We start from the raw sequence: 27,074 nt of genomic DNA, 5'->3' as shown, positions 1-27,074 counted from the left end.
CAGTAATGTTAACCCAGCACGATTCATAGCAGAAGTGGTGGAAGAAGGAGCTGATGCACATGACTGCTCACATGCTATTGAAATTTACTCAAGCACCAGGAAGGTGGAACAAAATGCCCTAGAGGGGGGAGAGATCATGTACATAGATGGGTCGTCATCAATTGACCAAAGCGATGGGATAAGAAGAACAGGAGCAGCAATAGTACGTTTGAGGGAAGACTGTTCCTACGTTCCAGTGAAGTGTGTACAATTACAACATTATTCAGCACAAGCAGCGGAGCTTGTAGCACTCATTTTAGCTTTAGAAGAAAGCAATGAGAAAAGAGTAACTATGTATTCTGACAGTGCATATGTTACATCAACAGTACACTCAGGACTAATAAAATGGCAAAGAAGGGGATTCAGAAGAGCAGACGTACCCCGGTACAACATGCTCTCCTACTGGCTGGACTAATTGAAGTAATTAATTACCCGGAAGAGGTAGCATTGGTAAAATGTCAGGCCCACACTAACAGGGATGATCCAATATCAAGAGGTAACAAAACAGCAGATGTACATGTAAAACATGCTGCGTATTTTGGTGAGACATGGGCCTTCCCAGAAAAACAAAAAGAAAAGGGGGTGGTTAGACAGATGCTGATGAAGGATGGGTACACACACATCCCAGAGACACAGATCATGGAATTACAAGCAGCAGCTCCAATGGCAGAAAAGGAACTATGGCTTAAAAGAGGATGTACCATGTCCCCCACAGATGCATTATGGTGACAGAATAATACCGGAAAGGTCGCAATGCCCCTGGCACTATTGAAAACAGCCTTGACCCAATTACACTGTCCCACACATACATGGAAAGAAGTAATTGCTGCACGAATAAAAGAATCATGGTTCTGTCTCGAGCTAAACTCGCATGTTGCAAATTTCATTAGCAACTGCCTCACATGCCAGCAATTTACGGCCGGTCACACACTGCAAGTGTTCAAAGGTACAATACCCCGGCCTGAAGGACCTTTCCTGCACTTACACATCGACTACGTTGACATGATCAATGTATGTCAAGGCTACAGATTCATGATTGTAGTAGTATGCCCATTTTCAAGGTGGATCGAGGCTGGTCCCTGCTCCCATGCAGACACGTTCAGAGCAGCCAAATTTCTGTTGTGGTAGGTCTTCTCGAGGTGGGGGGGTATGCGAAGTATTACGGTCAGACAATGGCCCACACTTTGCCAATGAACTGTTCCAGCACGTATCTGCCTTCTTGGGAATAAAACATAAGTTTTCATGCGCATATCACCCGCAAGCAAATGGCGTCTGCGAACATCTCAACGGCCTCCTAAAAGAAGAGATAGCAAAGATCCAACAAACAACAAAAAATAGTTGGCTGTACTGCCTCCCTTTGGCCTTATTTGAGTTGAGAAATAGGCCAGGGTCGGACCACTACTTAACACCCCTCGAGGTGGTGACCGGGCGTCAAATGCACCTCCCACTCACACAACCATCAACGGCCACAACTGACTTCCCTGCCACAAGTACTATTTTTTGGTGAAGAAATGCATGAGTATGTCTCTTCCTTGGTTACTAGTGCCGCTTTTATCTCTCAACAGATCGAACGGGCACAGGTCGGGTCAAAGAACAATCAGCAAGGAGAAGCAACCAACGAGGAACAAGAACAACCAGCACATTGGACAGTGAAAGAAGGAGACCAGGTTCTCCTATGAAACTTCTGCAGAAGTTGGAACAATCCTCCATTTACAGGTCCGTACTTGGTGGACAAAATAGCCCCTAGGGCGGTGAAACTCAGGGAAAAAGACGTGCGGACGCACATCCACGACATTAAGCCCTACAAAGCACAGACCCACCCTCACCTCAGCGAAGGGGCCAGCGCTTCAGCAACGACAACGTACAACCACAACGGAAAAGTGCAGACACTAGATACCCCAAAGGACATAGCCGACCAATCACCTATGATCACTAGATCCCAAACAAAAGCATATGAGCTAGCTAAAAATTAGCTCCCACCAACACCAACTAATGAGGAACATTGTCAAGCAACTTGCTAAATACACCACACTGTGTAAACACATGCATGTTTTCTTCTTTTTTTTGTCTCGCACATGCAGGTATTTCATATTTGCAAATATATATATATAAGAAAGATAAGGAATATACGTCACTGCCCAGAAGTAAATGCTGCCCGTGGACGATAACACCCCAGAAGCACTATCACACCAGTTCATATATGTTATAAAAAGGCCAAAATACTTGAGAAGAAGAAGAATACGTGTATATTATAACACGTTCCTTATGATAATAGCTCAATCATTTCCACATCTCCACACGGCACTACCCGCCCTTAGAGATAGGACGGTAAGGAAAGCATGGGAACAGTTTTTTGTCTGGACATTGAACGATTATTTGATAAGCAGGGCTAGACTAAAAGATACTAACAAAATAACGCATATTTTGAGAGATTTTCAGGCGGGCACCTATATCATCTAAATTAAAGGAGCTGCAGGACCGCAGCAAAGGTGAGAGAGATATGCCAGTGGTATTAGAAACTGTAATAAAAATGTTAGGGATATTCTTTACCACTGGTCTGACCTCTTTCCTCTCCAATCGACCCTCCCATGTCCAACTGGGGTCCTTCCTCTCTGACATCGTTTTCTCTACGTGTGGTGTCCCTCAGGGATCTAACCTCTCTCCCTGGCTGTTCAACCAGTATCTGGCATTCCTTGCCCACCGCATCGCCGCTCTCTGCCCCAACTTTCAGTGCTATGCGGATGATACCCAGCTCATTTTGAGGCTACCATCAGCCGCCTCCTCTCCTTCCCTCATCTCTGACTGTCTGTCTGCTATCCAGGAATGGTGTGCCGCCAATGACCTCTGCCTTAATGCCAGTAAGACTGAGATTCTACTCATCGGTTCACCCACTCCCTCCTTCCCTGCATCTCTATGGCCGGCCTCTCTTGGCCCTCTTCCTGCTACTACCTGCAAGGCAAAAAACCTCAGGGTCATCTTCGACTCCACACTCTCCTTCTCTCCTCACATCTCTGACGTCTCTAAGAAGTCACACTACCAGCTGCACCTCCTCAGAGGTATTCTTCCTTTCCTCTCCTTCCCCCAGAAGCTCACTGTCTCCCGAGCCCTGGTTCTCTCAAAGCTGGGCTACTGTAACAGCCTCTATCTAAATCTGCCTGCCTCTACACTCTGCCCCCTGCAACTTATCCAGAACAGGACTGCGAGACTTGTCCTTGGCCTCAAGCCCAGGGACCATATCTCTCCAGGACTGAAATCTCTACACTGGCTCCCAGTGGCTGCGAGGATTAAGTTCAAAACCCTCTGCATTATCCACAAGGCCTTCTGGGGCCTGGGGCCTAAATACCTTCAACTCTCTCTTCCTAAATATCTTCCTTCTCGAGCTCTTCGCTCATCCGCCTCCAACTCCCTCAGGGTCAGCCGCTTCTCCAAGCAACGAGCTGGGTGTAGATCTCTCTCCGCGGCAGGGGCCTCCCTCTGGAACAGCCTTCCTGCCTCCCTGAAACTTGAGGAGAACCATCTCCGGTTCCGGAAGCACCTCAAAACCTTCCTCTTTGCTTCTGCTTTCTCTCCCCCTCTCCCTTGCTAATTCTTGACTGAAACTGCACTGAATCTGCAACTGGGCCACTCTCACCGATCACGGTCCTTGGCCCAACCACTCTCCACTTGCACTGCCTCCCTTGGCAACCCCTGCACTGTGGGACTGTCTCTGTATCCCTTCAGCCCCCTCCCAGCACTTATCTGCACTTACCTTGCACTTGCCACCAGCTGGCCATATTATTTATTATTATTCTACTTACTCTGTACTGCACTTTTCCCCTCCCTTTCTCCTTGCTCTTTTTCCCTTCCCTCTACCCTTGCACTTGCGCAATCTGAATGACACCTGGCCTAGTAGGATTGTTGTCTGTCTTTCCCTTTGTGCCCCCTCCCTGCCTCGTCGCGCCTTGAAACACTTGTGTATAGGCGTGTTACAAATGCCATATCATATCATTACTGCCGCTGTCTGGCAGGCCTACTATGCTTTTTACATGATGGCATCTCCCTCTACTAACACCTCCCCTACCATGGTTGCAACGAGCACGGTGTCAGGTGGTACTTGAAGTACAGGGCCCAACATAAAGAGGAATAAACGCAGTGTTTCTATTGATGTACATGGGGTGGACACATATCTTACAGAATCAGCACACGTTTCTAACAACATGTGGTACAAGCGCATGTCCAAAATTGGTAAGGATATGACTAAGGACAACTGCTATGTGTGCTCGTTGATCCCATATGCCATGAGCGCCTCAAGAACATTTGTGGCAACTGAAGTACCTGCAACAACTGCTGAATGCTTGTTGTACCTAGCATTGTTCCAAACACGTGGGCGATTGCAAGGGAAAAGAGCAACAGTAAGATGGAAATCAAGGTCAACGTACCCCTATGAAGATAACTTCATTAAAACACTACCAGTGTATGATGAATCGTGGCAACTGACCAAAGGGCTTAATTACATAACAGAGGGACCAAACAAAGGAGAGACAGAAGAAGTTACACTGAATTACTTAACATGCGAGTGGTATTGTCATGCCGCGAGGCGGGTGGAGCCGCTGGCGTTGCAGATACTAGCCTGTCGCACGCTCCGCTCACCCGTCACGTTCTCCTTCAGCACCGTTCTAGTGTTTGCGCGCTGACGCGACTCGGAAGCTCAAAGCCTGCCGCTTCCGGATTGCGGACGCGTTGCAACGCTTCCGGTTTCGTTATCCAAGAGTGCTGTCTGCTCTGTGCGTTCAAAGCTTTAATGCAGCGGACCCTTCTGCATACAGAAAGCACTTTCTTGGCATCAGAAGATCTTCTTGATATCCGTCAAGGAAATTCAAATCTGCTGACTTACATTACCGCCTTTAAACAGGTGGCAGCCGAAGCCGTTTGGCAGGAGCAGGCTCAGTATGCCATTTTCCGGCGAGGTCTGAGAGAAGACTTAAAGGATGAGCTAGCCAGGATTGAAAGACCCGTATCCTTTGCTGAACTCCTGACGGCTACCCTCCGAATTGACTTCCTCATGACGGAACGACGCCTGGCAAAGAAAAGAACCAATATAAATGTACTCCCTCTTTCAGAAACTCACCCGGCTACGTCCGTACCCTTCTCACAAACCACCAAGGAAGAGCCAATGCAAATTGGAACAACTCGAGCCCCGCTCACACCAGAGGAACGCAAACGGTGCAGGGATGGCAGCCTGTGCATGTATTGCGGGGCATCCACACATATGTTACGGGTCTGCACGGATGTTCCACCTAGGAGGTCAGGAAACGCTTGCCCTCGGTAAGTGTTGGGACTCACTACCGAGGGGCTGGTCCAAGTCCTTATGCTCCTCTATCTGTGTCCTCGTCGGAAGTCTCAGAGGACTCCCGTTTGATGGTTCTCACGGTTACTCTCAAATTAGAGTCAACTGAAGTGACTACCTTAGCTCTACTGGATTGTGGGGCAGCCAGCAACTTCATAGATACCCACTGGGCTAAACAAAAGGGTGTCAAAAGAATTGCCAAACAAGAAGACCAGAAGGTAGTAGGGGTGGACGGTGAACCATTGAGCTCTGGCTTGATCACCCACACCACAGAAGTACTCACCTTGTCGATACAACAACATTCAGAAAGGATCGTTTTGACATCATCAGAGCCGCGCACTTTCCCATCATCCTGGGAATATGCTGGCTACGCAAGCACAACCCCAATATTGACTGGTCAAGAAACATACTGAATTTTCAGTCCACCTATTGCAAATCTGAGTGTTTACCCGAGCCAAAATTTGAAACTGTCAAGACTACTAACAGCTGTGAGACCAAGACCGTCCATTGCTTGCCCCATTACCTAAAGGAGTTTACGGAGGTAGTTACAGAGAAGAAACCCATCGAGCTACCTCCACAGCGTCCTGGGGATTGTAGCATTGAATTAACTCCGGGAGCCCTGGTAGCGTTCTGCAGAATGTTTCCATTGTCATTAGAGGAGAAACAATATCTCAGAGAATATCTGGACAACAACATGGCCAATGGGCTCATAAGGCCTTCAAAGTCTCCCGCAGGGGCCTACATGTTTTTTATTTCCAAGAAGGAATCCAAGGAATTAAGGCCATGCATTGACTATAGAGGCCTAAATAAGGTCACTGTGAAGGATCGATATCCTATGCCTTTGATAACAGAAATCTTACAAGCTGTCCACAGAGCCAATATTTTTACCAAACTTGATTTGAGAAACGCCTACCACCTTATCCGCATTCAGAAAGGAGACGAATGGAAGACTGCCTTCCGGACTCCGTTCGGTCTCTTTGAGTATCAAGTGATGCCGTTCGGGTTGGTGAATGGACCTTCAGTTTTTCAACGTTTTATGGACAGACTATTTTCCGATTTGTTATGTCAAACCACTCTAGTATATCTTGACGATATCCTAGTATACTCCAACCCCCCTGAAGAACACGAAGGCCATGTCAAGGAGGTTTTCCGAAGACTTAGAGATAACCATTTATTGGTCAAACTCACTAAATGCGTGTTTTCGGCTTCGTCTATCCCCTATCTGGGGTTTATCCTGTCTAACCAGGGTATTTCAATGGATCCCAACAAAGTGTCTTCTATACTAGAATGGCCTTCACCCTCTTCGGTAAAAGAAATCCAAAGGTTCTTGGGTTTGGCTAACTTTAATCGGAGGTTCATTTCTAATTTTTCTCAGAAGATCTTACCCATCACTTCACTTCTCAAGAAGTCCTCGAACCCATTCAGATGGTCTGCTGAGGCCGAAGACAGCTTTAGGGACCTTAAGAATGCATTTTGTACAGCACCCATCTTACTACAGCCTGATCAAGACCTGCCCTTCGTCCTTGAAACCAACGCCTCATCAGCAGCCACAGGAGCTGTCCTACTCCAGGAAATTCAGGGAGTAGAGCATCCAGTCGCATACTTCTGGAAGACTCTTAACGCCAGTCAAAGAAACTACTCTGTAATCAAACGTGAATTATTAGCCATGAAATCTGCTTGTGTGGAATGGCGTCATCTCCTTCAGGGAGGCAGACATCCATTTACCATCCAGACCGACCATAAGAACCTTCAGGTCCTGAAGCAATTCGAGTCTTATAACACCCGACAGGCCCGATGTGCTCATTTCTTTGCCCAATTTGATTTCCACATCACTTACATCCCTGGGAGATTGAATGTGCTGGCAGATTCTCTTTCACGTCGTTGTGATTATTCACCGGATTCAGACTCTCCTCCTGAACGTATGTTCCCTCAACCCAAGTGTAGCGGAGTGGTTTCCACGTTTCTCAGACAGGTAAAGGAAGATTCGGGAGGGCGTTTTGAGGTTAAGAGACATCCTAAAGAACTGGCGTATGAAATAAGAGATGGTCTCTACTTGCTAAAGGACAGACTCTACTTACCCACGCCCGCCTTTCGCAAGATGGCCTTGAGCTGGTGTCATGACTCTAAACTTGCAGGTCATCGAGGCAGAACAGACACCCTTGAGTATCTTCAGTGACACTTTTACTGGCCAGGAATGAAGGAGGACGTGGATTGTTATGTCCAGTCTTGTATTGTCTGTCTTCGAAGCAAGTCTTCCCGCCAACGACCGATTGGATTACTTGAACCATGTGCAGTACCTGAAGGCCCTTGGAGCTCTGTTTCAACCGATTTCATAGTGGATCTGCCCATTTCTCAGGGATGCACATGTATTATGGTGGTAGTAGATTCATATTCCAAGATGGCTCACTTTTCCCCTTTGCCCGGAGTCCCTACAGCCGCCAGAATGGCTGAAGTGTTCCTCCAAGATATCTTCAGATTGCACGGAATGCCCTCTAAAATCATCTCTGACAGAGGCAGTCAATACACATCCCGCTTTTGAAAAGCCCTCTGTGAGCGGCTGGGTATTGAAAGAGCCCTCACTTCGGGTTTTCACCCACAGTCCAATAGACAAACTGAGCGGCTAAATGGAACTCTTGAACAATACCTGAAGTGCTTTGCCAACTCCCAGCAGGATAATTGGTGCTCGTTATTGGCTTTGGCTGAATTCTCCTACAATAATTCTCTACATTCTGCTCTAGGGTTCAGTCCATTTTTCTGTACCTATGGCTACCATCCTCGGTCTATTCTTCCTAACTCCTGTCTCTCTACCAACGTGCCATCTGTAGATTCCTCCCTCACTCTCCTTAGAGAAATACATAAGAAGGCAGGGGAAAGCCTTAGGGCAGCTAAAGAGCGTTCCAGGTCTCAAGCCAATAAACACCGCCAACCTGTCCCTGGCTGGGAAGTGGGATCTCGAGTCATGCTTTCCACAAGATACCTCCCTCGATGAGCCCATCCATCCAAGCTTTCTCCTAAGTTCTTAGGGGCCTTCAAGATAATACAAAAGATCCACCCTGTGGCCTTTCGTCTCAAACTTCCAACCAGCCTTAACCGGGTCTTCCATACATTACAGCTAAAAGACTTTCATGTCGACACCTGGACTCGTCAAGCTGAGAGAGTCACTATGCCTTTGGCTTCCACTCAGGACGAATATGAGGTAGCTCAGATTTGCGACTCCAGGTCCCGCAGAGGCACATTGGAATATTTGGTACAGTGGAAAGGCTTCCCATCCTCTGAGAACTCCTGGGAACCCATCTCCCATATTACAGCCCCTTCCCTGCTGCGCAAATTTCATTTCTTTCATCCAGGTAAACCAGGGAGAGGGGCCATTAGGAGGGGACATACTGTCATGCCGCGTGGTGGGTGGAGCTGCTGGCGGCGCAGATACTAGCCCGTCGCACGCTCCGCTCACCCGTCACGTTCTCCTTCAGCACTGTTCTAGTGTATGCGCGCTGACGTGACTTGGAAGCTCAAAGCCTGCCGCTTCCGGATCGCGGACGCGTTGCAATGCTTCCGGTTTCGTTATCCGAGAGTGCTGTCCGCTCTGTGCTTTACTCAGCCTTCACGCTCGTATATTTTCCCTGTCGGTCCCCGATCCCTATCGGGTCCCGTTCCTCCTCTCTTGCTTGCTTGCTCCTCATTGCTCTGAGTTTCTTCCCACCTGTATTTCCGTACCTCTTATCCCCCTTGCTCTCCTTCCAGTCTTCTAGCCCACCCCGTCCCATCTTTGCTTCACTCTGTGCTCCTTACCTTTTCTCTGTTCTGTCTTCTTGTCCCTGTCTCCTCGTCTGCTTCCTGCGGTCTTCCTGCTGGATTCCCTGTGTACCGGACCCCGGCCTGTTATTTTCGGATTGTCTACACTACCGCTTGGACACCTTCTTCTGTTGCTTCCCTGTGTACCAGATCCTGGCCTGCTATTGGACTGCCGACTTCTCCTGGTGCCCTTTCCTTGAACTGGGTTTCACCCAGTGATAACCCTTTACCGCATGGACTGCCTTCCTCCGGAGCTCCTCTAGAATACCACTGCTGACCATCTCTTCTGCCCGGCCCTGTCTCAAGACTACACATTACTCATATCCTGAGTATCTCAGGGGTCGCTCAGGGTTTTTTTGTGCCTTTGGGCTTTTTCCCCTTTTTGGCGCTCCCAGAGGGGGGCCCTGGGTACCCTTTTCAGGTGGCACGGTGGCTTCCTTCCGTGGCCGTCCTTATCTACACAAAAAAAGGAGCGACCAAGAAGAAAAGGAGAGAAGGGTACGGAAAGGAAAGAAGAAGGTGAGGAGCTAGGGGAGGGTGGAGAATCGGAATCAACGTTCTCTGACGAGAATATCTCTGATCCCGGTGACATGTATGCACAAGAAGTTGCTGGAGAACCCGAATGCTTGGAACGTCCACTGATATTAATATATGGCAAGGTATACACTAAGGATGGATGGGTGGACGGAGTTGTGGGAAGCAAAATATTGACTTTGGCAAAGACTCCGGTGATGACGGTGCAAGTAGAAAACAACAAATGCTACAAGGAATGGACAAAGAGTGCAGCACTGGTGACATGGTTAGATAAAGAGGAGGAACCCATAACAATACTTCCACTCACTGCACCCACACTGTGTTACCAGCATGATGGAGAAGTAGACGTTGGAGTAAATGAAGGTTGCAAGAGAACAATAAAGATTCCTGAGGGGGGTGCAGGAACTGCAATTCTGATGGATCACTATTGGGCCTGTGGGTCGAAGGCATACCACAGCCTGCCACCGTTGTGGAATGGAGTGTGCACAATGGTACACATCAACATACCATCACTGGTAGTACCACAGAAACACGTTAACATGGAGAACTTCCCTAAGATGGACGAAGGGAATAAAAGGAACAAAAGGTCACTAAAGATGGGAGGAGGAAAGAAACTGAATGACAGTGCCCATCTATCAAGAGTAAAAAGACAAGGAGAACCACTGACAGGGAACTACCTGTGGAGAAAGTCAGAAACTGCCCTAAGTGACATCCCACCAGCACATATGGCCTCATTACACGGATGGCGGTAAGGATTTACCGGTACCGGTAAAATACCGGTACCGGTAAATCCTTACCGCCTTACTACGAGGTCCCTTTGCGGGTTGGGAGATTTAACGTCTGCTTTTTGCAGGCATTAAAAACCAACCCGTAAAGGGACCCAGGGAGCTAATTACGGTACCGCAATTTGCGGTACCGTAATTAGCGGTACCGTAATTAGCGCCTTCCCCATTCCCATTGAGCCCTATGGGCCGAAAATGGGAATGGGGAAGGGCAATGGTGGAAGGGGGAATTACCGCCCCGCCAACCTTGGAATGGGGCGGTAATTCCCCTTTCCGCCAAGGCGGTGCCGGTATTTTACCGGCATGAACCATGGCGCTAATAGCGCCATGGTTCTCCGCCATCCATGTAATGAGGCTAATAGACTATTTATTTAGCAGAGCGGCTATGTTCTTTTCCTCCATCATACATCCAGGGGTACAGGCGTATGCAAATGCAAAGTGGCTTCAGATCACTAGATGGGAGCTAATGATGACAATCAATTCAACGGTTAACGGATTCAATGCAATAAAGGAAGAACTAAGAGCAATCAGTATGGTGGCCCTACAGAACAGATATGTGCTGGACCTCCTAACAGCAATGGAAGGAGGTGTTTGCACAAAAATTGGAAGCTTGTGTTGCACATTTAGCCCTGCCAACGACGAGGACAATGGCACGCTATCTGAGGCAGTGTCACAGCTGGCCAAAATGCACGCCAAGATGGAAGAAGAAGCAAAGGGAGTGAAGAAAGATGGCAGCTGGTTCTCTTACATCTGGTCATGGATGCCATCTTGGCTCTCAGATGGTCTTAAGGTTATGGCAGGATGCATAATTCTAGGAATGGCTTTTGTGATGGGGATAAAAGTATGGAAGGAAAGGTCCAAACGTACTGCTGAAGAAATGATTGGTATGCATGTCCTAATGTCAGCGGAAGATGACAAACACACATATGTCATTATTAAGGAACGTGTGTAACGCTCACCTGATTCCCGCAGAGGCGCCGGTCTTGACTGGGCGAATACCGTATCTTCAAAGGTGATGTGTAACACACGGTTGGCTCTTTGGGCTGGACCTCTGTGCACTGTATGTCTGACTCGAAGAGTAAGATGTCTGCAGATAGAAAATATGGGATTAATGAACTGGGGTTATTGGGTGTCTCTCTCTTCTTCCCTTTCTCTTCTCCTGTAGAACCGCAAAGGTTAACGCTCTCACCTTAGGTAAGTGAACGCTGAGCTCTCCATCTGCCTCGGGGCAGGGTGCCGTAACCAGTTTCTTCACTGGATAAGGGTGCAGGCCTCTTGAGCTCAGAGGACTGCTGTCCGTCGTTTACTGCACGAACGGTAAGTTCCGAGTATTTCAAATGTCTTTAAAAGTCTTTTGTAATGATGTCTCTTGTTTTGCAGGGTTCCGGCGAAGGCGGATGACGGGCTGAAGTGAGTTGAGGATGGAACCCGTGTGAGAAATAGAAGCGCCGGGAAGCACGTAAGTAAGCGCTTGTTGCCTGCTTCACGATGCGCACTAACTGTCCTTTTATCTTGCAGGTACAAGTTCGGAGCTGCTGAAGGGTGCCAGAATACCCACTGGGTTCGGCGTGGGAAGGAGTAATGGCACGTGAGTAATAAAGTTACCCAATGTCTTTAAACGCACCTTCTTTTGTCTTTCAGATGCGGGATGCAGCGCCGAAGGCCTCCGGAGCGTGCGAAGAGTTGGTAAGCTTTTGTCTTTCAGATGCCGGAATGCAGTGCGAAGACCTCCGGAGCATGCGAAGAGTAGGTAAGCCTTTGTCTTTCAGATGCCGGAATGCAGCGCGAGGCGTTGGTGACAGCCAATGGACCAGGTAAGAGAAGCGCTGTCACTGAAGACCGTAGTGCTAACCTGTTCTTTCTTGTCTTTATAGGTGTTGCTGAAGACTGGATTCAGGATGGTAAGCCTTTTTTCCTTAGGCCCAGGATCAGATGCAGAAGACACGATGAGCGTTCTGCTGCAGAGGATGCAGAATAACGCAAAGCAAGATTCATCCATCGGGTGTGGTTTAAATAGCCTCCTGTAGTGCTTAGGTGTCTCCTTCCACAGCCTCGCCTAGGTAAGAAAAGAGTTCCTGCTTTCCAGAAGAGTTCCAGTGTTCTGAACCTAGGGAGTGGCTCCTGCCCACCCAACAGGAAAAATAGTCCCAAACAGAAGAGGATTAGAGGCTCAACTGGCAGGTAAGTAAGCAGCATGGTCTGCTGCAGGTAAGTCCACCCAAGTATTATGAGCCCGGGGCTTCCAGCGCTGGGACTGGGCATATTTATGAGCCTGGTGCCACTGGCGCCAGGACAGGGTCCAAAAGGTCCCAATTGGGACTGGTTGGCACTCGGAACCTGGGTTATGGGTCTGCTTCCAAGGGAGTTGGGTAAGTCCTGACCTTTTGGAAGCAGAGATCATGACAGCACCCCCCCCTCAAGGCCCCTCCCAAACCGGGCTTCTCCGGGGGTTTGGGCTTGTCAGGAAATGTTCGATGAAATCTTTTGATTAGACGAGGAGCGTGGACATATTCTGCAGGTTCCCAGGATCTTTCTTGGGGGCCGTAGCCTTTCCAGTCAATTAGGTAAAATAGTTTAGATTTGGAGATCTTGGAGTCCAGGATGCTTTTGACTTCAAACTCGAGTTCTCCATCAACTAGTATAGGTTTTGGAGATTTAGTTAGTCGGGTTTGAGGTTGCACGGGTTTTAATAGAGAGACGTGGAAGACCGGATGTATCTTCATGTGAGGGGGCAAGTCCAACTTGACCGCTACTGGGTTTACTATGGTAGTGATGGAATAGGGACCAAGGTATCTTGGGTTGAATGTGCGTGGTCCTTTTAGAGGTAGATATTTGGTGGATAACCAGACTTGATCTCCTACTTGATATTGGGGGCTTCCTTCCGATGTTGATCTGCTCCTTTCTTGTATTGTTCCTTAGCCCTTTGAAGGTGAGAAACGGCTTCCTTAAAGGCTTGGGTGATTGTAGAATGCAGGTAGTCTACTGCTGGTGTTCCAAGATCTTGGAGTGGATCCAACTCCGAGGTTCGAGGATGACTGCCGTATAGAAGAAAAAACAGGGTTTTCCCAGTTCCCGAGTGGACAGAGTTATTGTAGGCATATTCGGCTATCCAAAGGATATCTTTCCAAGTTTTTTCAGTTTGTTGCAGCATGCAGCGTAAATACTGTTCCAGAGTTTGATTGGTCCTCTCAGTTTGTCCGTCGGTTTGAGGGTGGTGACTGGTCGATAGTCTCACATCAATTTGAGCCGACCGACAGCAACTTCGCCAAAAATGAGAAATAAATTGACTACCTCGATCCGAAATTAGAACTGAAGGAAAACCGTGCAGTCAGACGATGTTTTCGAGAAATTCTCGGGCCAGAGTTGTTGCTGTTGGCAAGCCTTTGAGTGGAATGAAATGCGCCATCTTGGAGAATAAGTCCACGATTACTAGGATCGTATTGTATCCGGAGCATGGAGGTAGATCGGTGATGAAGTCCATAGAAAGCGTATGCCAAGGGCGAGGTGGGATGTCAATAGGGCGTAAGAGGCCGGCTGGTTTTTCCTTTTGACTCTTGTTTTGGGCGCATACTCCACAGGACATTATAAAGTCTCTGATATCTTTTTTCCAAGAGGGCCACCAGAAGTAGCGCTTGATCTTTTCTGAGGTTTTGGCCATACCGGGATGTCCTTCCATTAAGGAATCGTGATAACAAGAGATTACCTTTTTCTGTAAATCTGTGCTGGGCAGGTATAATCGTTCTTGGAAATACAATAAGTTGTCCTTCACTGCAAAGTCCTTTCCCTGCAGATGCCAATTCTGTATGTCTGCTGGAGTTACAAGTTGCCTGGCTTTATCCTTAACTTCCTCTATGGATTGTGTGGCGATTACACCCAGAATTCTTTGTTCGGGAATGATAGGTACAGGTTTAGGGTTGATCAAGTGTTCTTCCACTCCCATCCGAGAAAGGGCATCAGCTTTACCGTTTTTTGTACCAGGTCGATAGGTAATTATGAAGTCAAACTCGGCAAAGAATAGTGCCCAACGGAGTTGTCTAGAGGATTGGGCTTTTGCGGTTTTCAAATATTGCAGGTTTCGGTGATCCGTAATCACAGTAACGGTGTGTCAGGCCCCCAGAAGATAATGCCTCCAAGCCTTAAAGGCAGACTTGATAGCCAGAAGTTCCTTATCAGTAATAGTGTAATTGATTTCAGGAGGCGAGAATTTGCGGGACCAAAATGCCACGGGATGCAACTGATTGGTTACTGGGTCCTTTTGTGATAGAACTGCCCCCATGGCAAGGCTCGAAGCATCAGTTTCAACGATGTAGGGGAGTTCGGGGCGAGGATGTTTTAAAATTGGTGCAGAGATAAATTTAGTCTTCAAATTCTGGAAAGCTTGCTCCGCCTCGGTAGACCATTCAAAACGTTTGTTTTTCTTTAACAAGGCAGTGATGGGCTGGACTATTCGAGAGAATTTGAGGATAAACCTGCGGTAAAAGTTAGCGAAGCCTAACATGCTTTGAACACCTTTTACGGAGGATGGTGATGGCCATTTGAGAATTGCATCGACCTTCTTTGAATCCATACGCACTCCGCTAGGTGATAATATGAATCCCAAGAACTCAACTTCAGTCACGTTGAAAACACATTTTTCCAACTTGGCAAAAAGTTTGTGTTGACGCAATCTCTCGAGGACCATTTTCACGTGTTTCCGATGTTCAGATTCCGATGAAGAATAAACGAGGATGTCGTCAATGTAAACAACAACACACACATCTATGAGCTCCCTGAGGACATCGTTCATAAAATATTGAAAGGCGGCCTGGGCATTGCAAAGTCCAAAGGGCATGACCTGATATTCAAATAGCCCATACTTGGTGCGGAAGGCCGTCTTCCAATCATCGCCCTCTTTTACTCGTACCAAGTGGTAGGCTCCTCTAAGATCCAGCTTTGTATCTATGCATGCTTTTCTGACTTGGTCCAGGAGTTCAGGGATCAAAGGTAACGGATATCTATTCTTAACGGTGATCTGGTTCAGGGAGCGATAATCTATACAAGTTCTAAAGTCCCCTTCATTTTTTGGAACGAAGAACAAAGCTGAAGAAGCAGGGGACTTGGAAGGACGAATAAACCCATTCGCTAGGTATTGATCCAGGTATTGTCGGAGGTGAAGGTTCTCAGGCTCGGTGAGGGCATAAATTCTACTACAAGGAGGAGTAGATCCAGGTATCAGGTCTATCTGGCAGTCATAAGACCTATGAGGAGGTAGAGAGTTAGCCTGATCCTTCCGGAAAACATCTTGGAATTCTAGGTATTCGGGAGGTAACTGGGGAGTCTCCGAAGAAATTGCTGCCAGTGCAACACCAGGTGGAGGGTGACAAGTAGAGACACATTCTGGAAACTGAACCGTTCTTGCTCGCCAATCGATCTGAGGATTGTGTTTCTCTAACCAAGGTATTCCTAGAATAATCTGGAACTGAGGGGCCTTGATCACATCGAACACGATCTTCTCATGGTGTCCATCTTCACTTACTAGCGTCACTTCTTGAGTGGTATGCGTTACTGGTCCGGAGGCTATCTCTGTACCATCCACCGTAGTAATGACGTCCTTTACAGCCTTGGGACAAAGAGTTAGATTCATCCTCAAAACCATTTCATGATCCACATAATTGCCGATGGCACCGCTGTCGACGTAAGCTTCAATCGTATGTAATCGATCCGGATGATCAAGGCTAATGAGGACCATAGGTATCACGAAATGCGAGGTCACGGAACTGGTTTTAACGCTCGGCAACAGGACCTCTATTCTTGTCGGGCGAGGTCGTTTCCCTGCTCAGAGTTTGTGACCTTGGTAACTGCAGCTCCTACTGCCTTCTTGGCTGGTTTCACCGGACAGTCTCGAAGAAAGTGCCCTGAGTTTCCGCAATAGAGGCATAATTGCAACTGTTTTCTCCTTTCCCGCTCCTTTTGTGTTAGTGGTCCTTTCAGGCCCCCTATTTGCATGGGTTCCCCGGAGTCTACTCCTTTGAAAGGAGTTGGTGGTTTGGAAAATACTCGAGCATCAAACTTGGAACGATCGGCCTTCCTGTTCTGCAGTCTGTGATCTATTTGAACGACTAAGTCTATATAGTCCGAACAGTCTTGCGGGGGATTCACTACTTGGGCTAACACATCTTTGAGCTCTCCACGTAGACCTCTATAAAACAGCGTAATCCTTTTGTCCTCAGGCCATTGAGTTTCCACTATCAGTCTGTTGAAAGACGCAATATAAGCCAAAAGGTCTTGATTACCCTGTCGCAATGAAAGAAGCTCATTGTCCAAGGCCTGCCCCTGTGAATGTCTTGCGAACAGTTTTTCCATACTGAGCTGAAAAGCTTGAAAATCATGGAGAACCGGATCATCTTGATTAAATAGAGGGATCGACCAGTCTGCCACATTGCCACTAAGGTACGAAAGCACGAAAGCTACTTTAGCTTGATCAGTTGGAAAGGCTGCTGGCCGGCATAAGAAATGCAACCGGCACTGATTAATAAATACTGCAAACCTCTTTGGGTCACCAGAAAATCGTTCGGGCGGAGCCAGAGGTACATTCCCAGGTAGGTTGATTTGCACTGGATTCATAGAGGATGTTGAAGGAAGATTTGCTCCTGATGCAGGTAATGGGGTCTGTCCGGCTTGTGACTGTAGCAATTGTCTAGCGAGATTGTCTGTTCGCTCCTTGGAAATAATCAGTTCCCTTCTTAGAGCGTTCGTTTCCTGACGGGCTGCATGCACTTCTGCTCTTAGTTCCCCAAGTAACTGGGCTAGCTGGTCGGTATCCGAGGTTTCCATAGCGCCTGGGCGGGAGTTTTGCGGTAGGCTTTGCATTCTGTAACGCTCACCTGATTCCCGCAGAGGCGCCGGTCTTGACTGGGGGAATACCGTATCTTCAAAGGTGATGTGTAACACACGGTTGGCTCTTTGGGCTGGACCTCTGAGCACTGTATGTCTGACTCGAAGAGTAAGATGTCTGCAGATAGAAAATATGGGATTAATGAACTTGGGTTATTGGGTGTCTCTCTCTTCTTCTTCCCTTTCTCTTCTCCTGTAGAACCCCAAAGGTTAACGCTCTCACCTTAGGTAAGTGAACGCCGAGCTCTCCATCTGCCTGGGGGCAGGGTGCCATAACCAGTTTCTTCACTGGATAAGGGTGCAGGCCTCTTGACCTCAGAGGACTGCTGTCCGTCGTTTACTGCACGAACGGTAAGTTCCGAGTATTTCAAATGTCTTTAAAAGTCTTTTGTAATGATGTCTCTTGTTTTGCAGGGTTCCGGCGAAGGCGGATGACGGGCTGAAGTGAGTTGAGGATGGAACCCGTGTGAGGAATAGAAGCGCCGGGAAGCACGTAAGTAAGCGCTTGTTGCCTGCTTCACGATGTGCACTAACTGTCCTTTTATCTTGCAGGTACAAGTTCGGAGCTGCTGAAGGGTGCCCGAATACCCACTGGGTTCGGCGTGGGAAGGAGTAATGGCACGTGAGTAATAAAGTTACCCAATGTCTTTAAACGCACCTTCTTTTGTCTTTCAGATGCGGGATGCAGCGCCGAAGGCCTCCGGAGCGTGCGAAGAGCTGGTAAGCTTTTGTCTTTCAGATGCCGGAATGCAGTGCGAAGACCTCCGGAGCACGCGAAGAGTAGGTAAGCCTTTGTCTTTCAGATGCCGGAATGCAGCGCGAGGCGTTGGTGACAGCCGATGGACCAGGTAAGAGAAGCGCTGTCACTGAAGACCGTAGTGCTAACCTGTTCTTTCTTGTCTTTATAGGTGTTGCTGAAGACTGGATTCAGGATGGTAAGCCTTTTTTCCTTAGGCCCAGGATCAGATGCAGAAGACACGATGAGCGTTCTGCTGCAGAGGATGCAGAATAACGCAAATCAAGATTCATCCATCGGGTGTGGTTTAAATAGCCTCCTGTAGTGCTTAGGTGTCTCCTTCCACAGCCTCGCCTAGGTAAGAAAAGAGTTCCTGCTTTCCAGAAGAGTTCCAGTGTTCTGAACCTAGGGAGTGGCTCCTGCCCACCCAACAGGAAAAATAGTCCCAAACAGAAGAGGATTAGAGGCTCAACTGGCAGGTAAGTAAGCAGCATGGTCTGCTGCAGGTAAGTCCACCCAAGCATTATGAGCCCGGCGCTTCCAGCGCTGGGACTGGGCATATTTATGAGCCTGGTGCCACTGGCGCCAGGACAGGGTCCAAAAGGTCCCAATTGGGACTGGTTGGCACTCGGAACCTGGGTTATGGGTCTGCTTCCAAGGGAGTTGGGTAAGTCCTGACCTTTTGGAAGCAGAGATCATGACAACGTGAACGGCTGCGCCAACTGATAGTACAAGCAGACTTGTACCCTCCATCAATAAAGGTTGAGAACCCAAGGAACCCGAAAAGCTGCGTAGGGAAATGGGTTTATTGAAAACCCGGTGGCGGATGTGTTTATATGTATTGGTCATTTGAAGATCATGTGGACTGGTACGGGCACTTGGCCGGAATAACAAAGGTAGGGCGAGTATGAGGAGAGAAAAGAGTGGATCATTTTGTGGTCGACAAGTTGACCAGAGGGGGGACTGAAGAGGGAAAATGGGACGTCGATTCTCATCCTGACCATGGCCAAGGTTGTCAGGACCCAAGCACCCACCACGAGAGGAATTCGACCCACTCACAACCACCCCAGACGTCAAGATCCACTGTGGCCATACCCCACACAACCAAGGAGGCTGCCCATCAATCAAACCACGTGCCGGGCCTCATGTGAAGCTGATATCGACCACATGAATCAACTCGATTAGACAGCAACCACTAATGCAGCCATCGTTAGAGATGCCATGACGACATAGCCAGCGGACAAGAACACACATGCCACCAAGCACATTGGACATACACACACCAATCCACATGAAGAACACACTCAGTGCTGTGACGTAGAGGACCACTCACATTCACACATGCATCGTTGTTATTTTCCACATAGGCTAGCTACAGCAACGCAGAAATGCAAGACGCCAGAAGAGCTTGTGTACATGCTTGCAGACGCTTCCTCGCCACTAAAAACCATGAAGATGTAACCACTGTATGTGGACTAATGCATATGAATCTCCATCGCCCCTCGCGACCCCCATAATATGAACAAAGTACCGCCACCCATAACCCAGGCCGTGGTAGGCTGCAAAACCAGAGTGTCCAGGCCGGAGCAGCTCAGACAAAGCTGCAAGGTGCTGATTGCGCAGAACAGGGCCCCGACAAGAGCCCCCAGCCAAGGCCGCAATGTTGCAATCTACATGCCGTGCTCCCCGCGCCAAGGTTACACCTGCTACTGCTAAACGCTCCTCGAACCGAAATACAAATCAAATGCTCATAATTCTGCTCCAGCCACGGTCCCGCAAAACGTGACCATGCCAGCCTGATATGCCAAGCTCCAGGGACCAGAGAAGCGCTGGGGTCTCACGTCTGGGACACTCACTGCAACAATGAAGTGACAAATCGGACACCAATAGCGATGGGAAAGACATGCACACCAGCTAATGGTCAGACCTGTCCATTGTCTGCCACTGACACATAGTCATACTTTGTTGCCAGCACCAGGTACACCGCGAGCTGGGAACAATGATGGTCCCAGGCTTGGGGGTTCACGAGTGAACCAATCAGAATACGAGGGGTACATCACTGACGCCATCATTGCTTAGCCAATCACTAATCATCCCCATGTAACATTTCACTTGTAGTGATTATTAGGGACGACCCAAGTGTACCACCTGACCCTTTCTCAACCACTAACTACCTTTCCTTCATGTGCCTATACTAACCCCACCACTCGGAGAGCCAATCCAAGGTGGCGTTAGGTTTGGGGGCTAGTTCTCTCAGGTGACGTACGTAACTGCGTCATACAGCTAGAAAAAGGGCCTGCGAGGCAACCAAGAACGAGAGGTCTCTCGGATGCCTACGACCTGTGATCCCGTCCCTGCCTGTTTTGTGTAATAAACAGCAGTAACTCTTTGCTCTTGTGTGTGCCTCATACTCTGTTGGGACGCGGGAGGAGTTGGGACCTCCCCAACCCTGAGGTCCGCGGACGGCCCTGCCAACCCCCCGGAAAACTACCCCACTCTACAGAGGGTCTTTTGGAGTCGGCTTCCCCTCAGTAATGAAGAAAGGGGTTGCCATTTTAGAGAAACGCAAGAAGCTGGAGTCTCCATTTTCTGGGCACGAGAGAAATAGGGAAGCACATATAATCACTTGAAGAATTTCTTATATTATTCATTACAAAAAACCTCAATGACCACAATACCAATGAAAACGTATTGTGCATCAAGGGTCAAGGGGCTCTGATTTTTATCTGCAGTCTGATGTTATTACAGGTCTTTTATAAGCTTGTTCTTGTTTCTCCCAAAGCTCCTTTGAATACACATCCTTTAATTTGAAAGGAAATATATGCAATAGTAGGTCAAACTATGACATTTAAAAGAAATGGGAAACGAAAAAACAAGGAAAAACTTAGAGAGAGAGAGCCTGCTCAAAGGGAGAACTAAAGCAGAACCCAACCAAGGTTACAAAAAAAATTGAAGAATTGGACTGGATTCAAACCTTGGAAACTGCAGCTAAAAATAAACTAACAACTAATTTACTGATCAAAATAAAAAAGGTAAATCAAACTGCAGAATACATGAAGAAGTTCCCAAACAGAGTTCTCTCCGGAACATCTTCTTAAGGGCTTGTTTAAACCTTCTAGAGAATGATGAAATGTTGGCAATAAGAGGTTTGTTGACCTCGAACAAGTGCCGATATGGCGAAAACCAAGAGCAGATAGAAACAGTAAGACATCTCCTGCTATCTTCTCCAGGAACCACCAGACTAAGGAAAACTTACTTGAACCACCACCTCAGTAAATTAGAACTATACGAGGAGGAAGTCTGGTGGTCGCGACTGATGAGTGGAGAAAAAACCTCACTGGTGATTGCAGTGGCGCAGGTGCTGCAACAGACACTGGCTCGAGCAAGAGCAAAATAAAGTGAAAGGAGGAAGGAAATGGAAATGGGAAAGAAAATCAAAACAAACTCAAACAAATGATTACCCTTGCGCTTCCCTTTCCGAGAATGAGATTGAAGTAAAGGACTTATTTTAGTAGAAGCTAAGGAAACTGTAAATCTTGTAAAAATTGTAAACAATTAAAACAGGTAATAAAAAAAAACATATATAAATAAATGTGCATTTAAACTCAGGACATATTTCCTCCCATTGCGTTTAAAAAATACAGCCTGTGTCAGCTAAACCAAAATTAATTGAGTATTTCAATTAGAAACCCCACATTCATCCTTTTAAAATGAAAGTTTTATTAATGGTTTGCGGAACATTTAGTCCTTTTTCTGGCAATATGCAAACCAGCTGAGCAGTTATCTTCCTTATTAAGCTCTGATAAATGCCTGCCCAATTGCATATTCGGTGGAGTAATTGCATTTAGAAAGTCCTCCTAATAACATATCTCCGGTGTAGTTTACATGTAGAAAGTTGCATCTAGGAAATCTGCACAATTGCGTATCCGTGGAATAATTGCATTTAGAAAGTCTCCCAACAGCATATCTGTGGCATATTTCCATCTAGAAAGTCCTCCTAACAGCATATCTGTGGGGTACTTTACTTGTAGAAAATTGCGTTTAGAAAGCTCGCCCAATTGCATATCTGTGGAATAATTACTTTTCGAAAGTCCTCCTAATAACATATCTCCGGTGTAGTTTACATGTAGAAAGTTGCATTTAGAAAGTCGGCCCAATGCATTTTCTGTGCAATAATTGCATTTAGAAAGTCTGCCCAATGCATATTCTGTGGAATAATTGCATTTAGAAAATATCCCAATAGCATATCTGTGGCATAATCGCGTCTAGAAAGTCTGCCTTAACTGCATGTCTGCCGTGTGGTTCACATGTAGAAATTTGCATTTAGAAAGTCCGCCCAATAGCGTATCTGTGGCATAATTGCACCTAGAAAGTTCTCCTAACAGCATATCTGCGGTGTAGTTTACATGTAGAAAGTTACATTTAGAAAGTCTGCCCAATAGCATATCTGTGGAATAATTGCATCTAGAAAGTCTCCCAATAGTGCTTCTGTGGCATAATTGTATCTCGAAAATCTCCCAACAGTGTATCTGTGGCATAATTCCATCTAGAAAGCCCTCCTAACAGCATATCTACGGTGTAGCTTAGAAAGTCTGTCCAATTGCATATCTGTGGAATAATTGTATATAGAAAGTCTGCTCATAGCGTATCTGTGGAATAATTGCATCTAGAAAGTCCTCCTAACAGCACAGCCCAATAGCATACCTGTAGCTTAATTGCATTTAGAAAGTTGTATTAGAGAGTCTCCCCAATAGCATAACTGTGGCACAACTGCATTTAAAACGTTACATCTAGAAAGTTCTGCCCAACAGCATATCTGTGGCAAAATGCATTTGAAAAGTTCATCAAATAGTATCCAGGTTATATTTACATTCTGAAAGTGTCCCGAATAGCATATCTGTGGCATAAACTGTTTAGTTGAACCTAGAACTGTTAATAAACTCATTCGGTGGTATAGTTGAACTTAAAAAGTACTGTTCATCATAAAAGTAAGAACAGTTAACATCAAGTAATATAGCTAAAGTAGGATGGTGTGAACAAAAACATCCAACCCCTTCTATATCACAGTTCAAACCATGAATGCACCTAATCGACCAAGGTCTGCCGAAAATGATCCTCATGCTCCCCCCTCACCCGCCAGCCCTGCCCCCGTCCCCTCTTCCCCAATCAGCCCACCCTCCACCACATCCCCTACCCATCCCCTTTCCAAACACCAAGCCAGAGGGGCACGATGGCGAGCCAACAACCCTAAAACCACTGCCTCTCCCATCCCTTCCACCCATCTACCTACCATGATCTTACCCGCTCCCCTCACTTCCCTCCCAGGGACACCCTAGCCAACAACCTTTCAACCCCCACTTCCCTCAACTCCCACCACCATCCATCCCCCTCCGACCACACTCCTTCCCCTCCCTAAAAACTGCACGCCTCGCCCCAGCAAGAACAGAAGCCTATTCCCTTTCCCCCTCTGACCCACCTACCTCCTCTCACACACCAATTGCAACAAAGACACTGAAGAGTAAACGTACCTGGTTCCCCTCAATCTCTCAGTACTCATCGCCTCTCCTATCCCGACCCACCACCTCATCATCCCAATCACCACCACCCTCCCCCCATGCCACCCCTCTCCCTCAATTTCTCTCCATCCACAGCTGAAACTCCTAACCCCCCACACCCCACCCTCAAATCCCCCGAGGCCAAACCCAATCATCCCAGCACACGCGTCCATACCCTCCCCCCCAAACCCACCAACTCTTCTGCTCGCCTACTCTTCCCATCCACCACCAACCACCCCACCCTTCTCGCTCACCAGTTTCCACCCTCTTCCTCCCCACCCCCCATCTCTGCCACTCCGACATCATCCACTTCTACCGAAGTGAATTGCATCCTTTTTAATGCCCGATCCGTAGCAAAGAACCAACACAGCATCTTTGACCTCCTCACCTCTGACAACCCAGACCTGGTCTTCATCACCAAAACCTGGTTCTCTGACGACTTCGCCCCTATCGCCAATGAAGCCTTCTGCCCTGACTACTCCCTCATCCAACTGAACCATCCCTCTAGAGGAGGAGGAATAGCAATCTCCTTCAAGTACCACTTCCACGCCTCAATCATCAAAAACCAACCATCCATTCCTTTCTGCAAATCACTCTTCGTTAAGCTATCCCTCCCCCCTTCGTTCTACCACAGCTTCCTAATAATCTACAGACCTCCTGGCTACGATAGACAATCCTCAAACAACCTCTGCGACTCTATTGCAACCCTCCAACTAAACCATCCCAAGCTCACCCTACTAGGAGATTTCAACATATGGCTCGACATTCCCACCAACCCTATGATCCACTCTCTGGTTGATAGCCTAGACGCCAATAACCTCCAACCCCACATAAACGGCCCGACTCACTATAAAGGACAAACACTTGATGCCATCTTCAGCTCCCACAACCTGATACTCCTAAAGCCCCCCACTCCTATCATCTGGTCAGATCACTTAATTGTTTCCTTCGCCATTCGCTCAACCAACCAGCTTGCCTTACCCAAACCTGAACCTCCGAATCTACGCAAATGCTGGAAGAAACTAATAATCCTTCCTGATCTAGCCGATGCACTCCTTCAGTCTCCTCCCCCTACCTGCCTACTCAATGAACAACTAACCTCTGATGCCTTTGACTCATGATCAACACCTCACTAATGCGGCTCACACCCTTTTGCCATCCATCAGCCCGCCGTAGCCCTTACCCTAGATGGTTCACACCTGAACTGAAGGCTACCAAACAACTATATAAATCCCTAGAACGCAAATGGCGGAAAGACAAAAAACACCTCTGAACAGATCCACCTTGGCCCGGCACCTTCGTCAGTACAAGGCTGAAGTCCGGAAAGCAAAAAAAGCCCACTACAACTCCTGAATCCGAAACTGTAAAAACCCCAGCAAAGAACTTCACAAAATCATCGCTGAATTCACCAACCCACCGTGCGCCACCACCCTCCCAACCCCCTCTCAATCGATGTGCGACTCACTCTCTCTCCACTTTTACACCACAGCTCTCAAAAGAACAAACGCTCTAACCAACAAACTAGCTCTCTTACACCCACCAAGCAATCCACCCCCCATACCGGCCATCCCACCGTCTGCGACCCCGACCCAACCAACTTTCAACTTCTTCTGTCCAATATCAACTGACCAATTTCTCAAACTTCTCTCTGCCCGCAAACCATCCGGCTCTCCGCTGGACCCTTGCCAAGCCACAACCCTCAAAGAAATATTTGCATCTACCTGCGCAGGAGAACACGCAAGGCCCATCATAAATGACTCCCTTTCCTCTGGAATCTTTCCCGACACATTCAAAACGGTTCATGTCAAACCTCTCATAAAAAACCTTCCCTCGACCCTCTCGAACCCAAAAAATACTGCCCCATCTCAAACAACAGGTTCCGTGCCAAACTCATTGACCGAACTGCCTACTCCCAACTAAATGCCTTTGTCGAAGCCAACAATCTCCTAGACCCGGCTCAATCAGGTTTCAAAGGCCGACACAGAACCAAAACCACCCTAACCTCAATCTGGGATGACCTTAAAAACACAGCAGATTCTGCAGGATGCGCCGCATTAATCCTTCTTGACCTATCTGCTGCCTTCGACACAATCAACCACTCAATCCTCCTTGACCACCTCCACTCCCTAGGAATCCTTCCTCAATAATAGGAAACAAATAACCCTACTCTCCTCCTATTCCTCCCAAGCCCGACCAGTCGCCACTGGAGTTCCACAAGGAGCATGCCTATCGGCCCTCCTGTTTAACCTCTACATGGCCACCCTCCCAAGAATAATTCGTTCACACAACATCCTGTGCTACAACTATGCTGATGACACTCAACTAATTCTAAAACTCCTGAACTCAAATCCCAACTGCTGACCTGACCTCGCTTCCTGCCTCCTCGACATAGATCTCTGGATGACCACAAACCACCTCTTGCTAAATCCATCCAAAACCGAAATCATGGTATGTGGCAACACTGAACTTCTTCCACATCCACTACCCTGGCCATCTGCCATGGGCAATCCACTGACACCCTCTAATTCGGTAAAAAACCTTGGATGCACCCTAGACTATGACCTAACCCTCTCACGCCAAGTCAATAACGTCTCAAACGCCTGCCACTACCACCTTAAAACTCTTAGATGCATATTTCCATACCTCTCCTTTCCCAACAGACTCTCAGCGGTGCAATCAGTTGTTATATCAAGACTGGACTATGCTAACCCCCTCTACCTTGGAGTCCACGCATACCAACTGACTAAACTACAAAGAGCACAAAACGCCGCAGCCAAACTACTTCTAGCGCTTGGCCCGAGGGACCACATCTCCCCAGCTCTCAAAACTCTGTACTGGCTTCCGGTCGCCCGAAGGGTGACCTTCAAACCCTATGCATTTCTCACCGAGCAGTGCATAAATCCGGACCTCAATATCTTCAAGACAAACTAAAACCCTATCACCCTGCACATACTCTAAGATCAAGCTCGGCCGGCCTCCTACTCATACCAAAAACAAACTCATTCAGGTTAGGTGGGACATCATTCTCAGCCTTGGCCCCCACACTGTGGAACGCGCTCCCACCCCACATCCGACTCACCGAGGATCTAATGTCTTTCCGCAAACTGCTGAAAACATGGCTCTTCCCCTAAAAACCGACCACTAACTCAAACTGGATAACTGCAACTCAATAACATTAGCCCAAACTGCGAGATCATAAATAACAATCCAGCATCATGATCCGAGCGAAAAATCAAAAACTAATAACCTCTAATGTAAACGAAAAGGACAAACAGAATAGGATGAGTAAAATGGATCAAAGCGGTGAAGTGGATAAAAAGAATTAATGGTATGAGAGCAGTAAAGTGCTTGAAATTAATTAAATAGATTAAACAAATGTAATGGATAAGAGGAACAAAATGGACGAGAGGAATAAAGTGATAACAGCAATTCATATT

Source organism: Ambystoma mexicanum, chromosome 9 (genome assembly GCF_040938575.1).
Source record: "Ambystoma mexicanum isolate Mex_15411 chromosome 9, UKY_AmexF1_1, whole genome shotgun sequence".
Classification (NCBI taxonomy): Eukaryota; Metazoa; Chordata; class Amphibia; order Caudata; family Ambystomatidae; genus Ambystoma; species Ambystoma mexicanum.
This window is presented reverse-complemented; position numbering follows the sequence as displayed.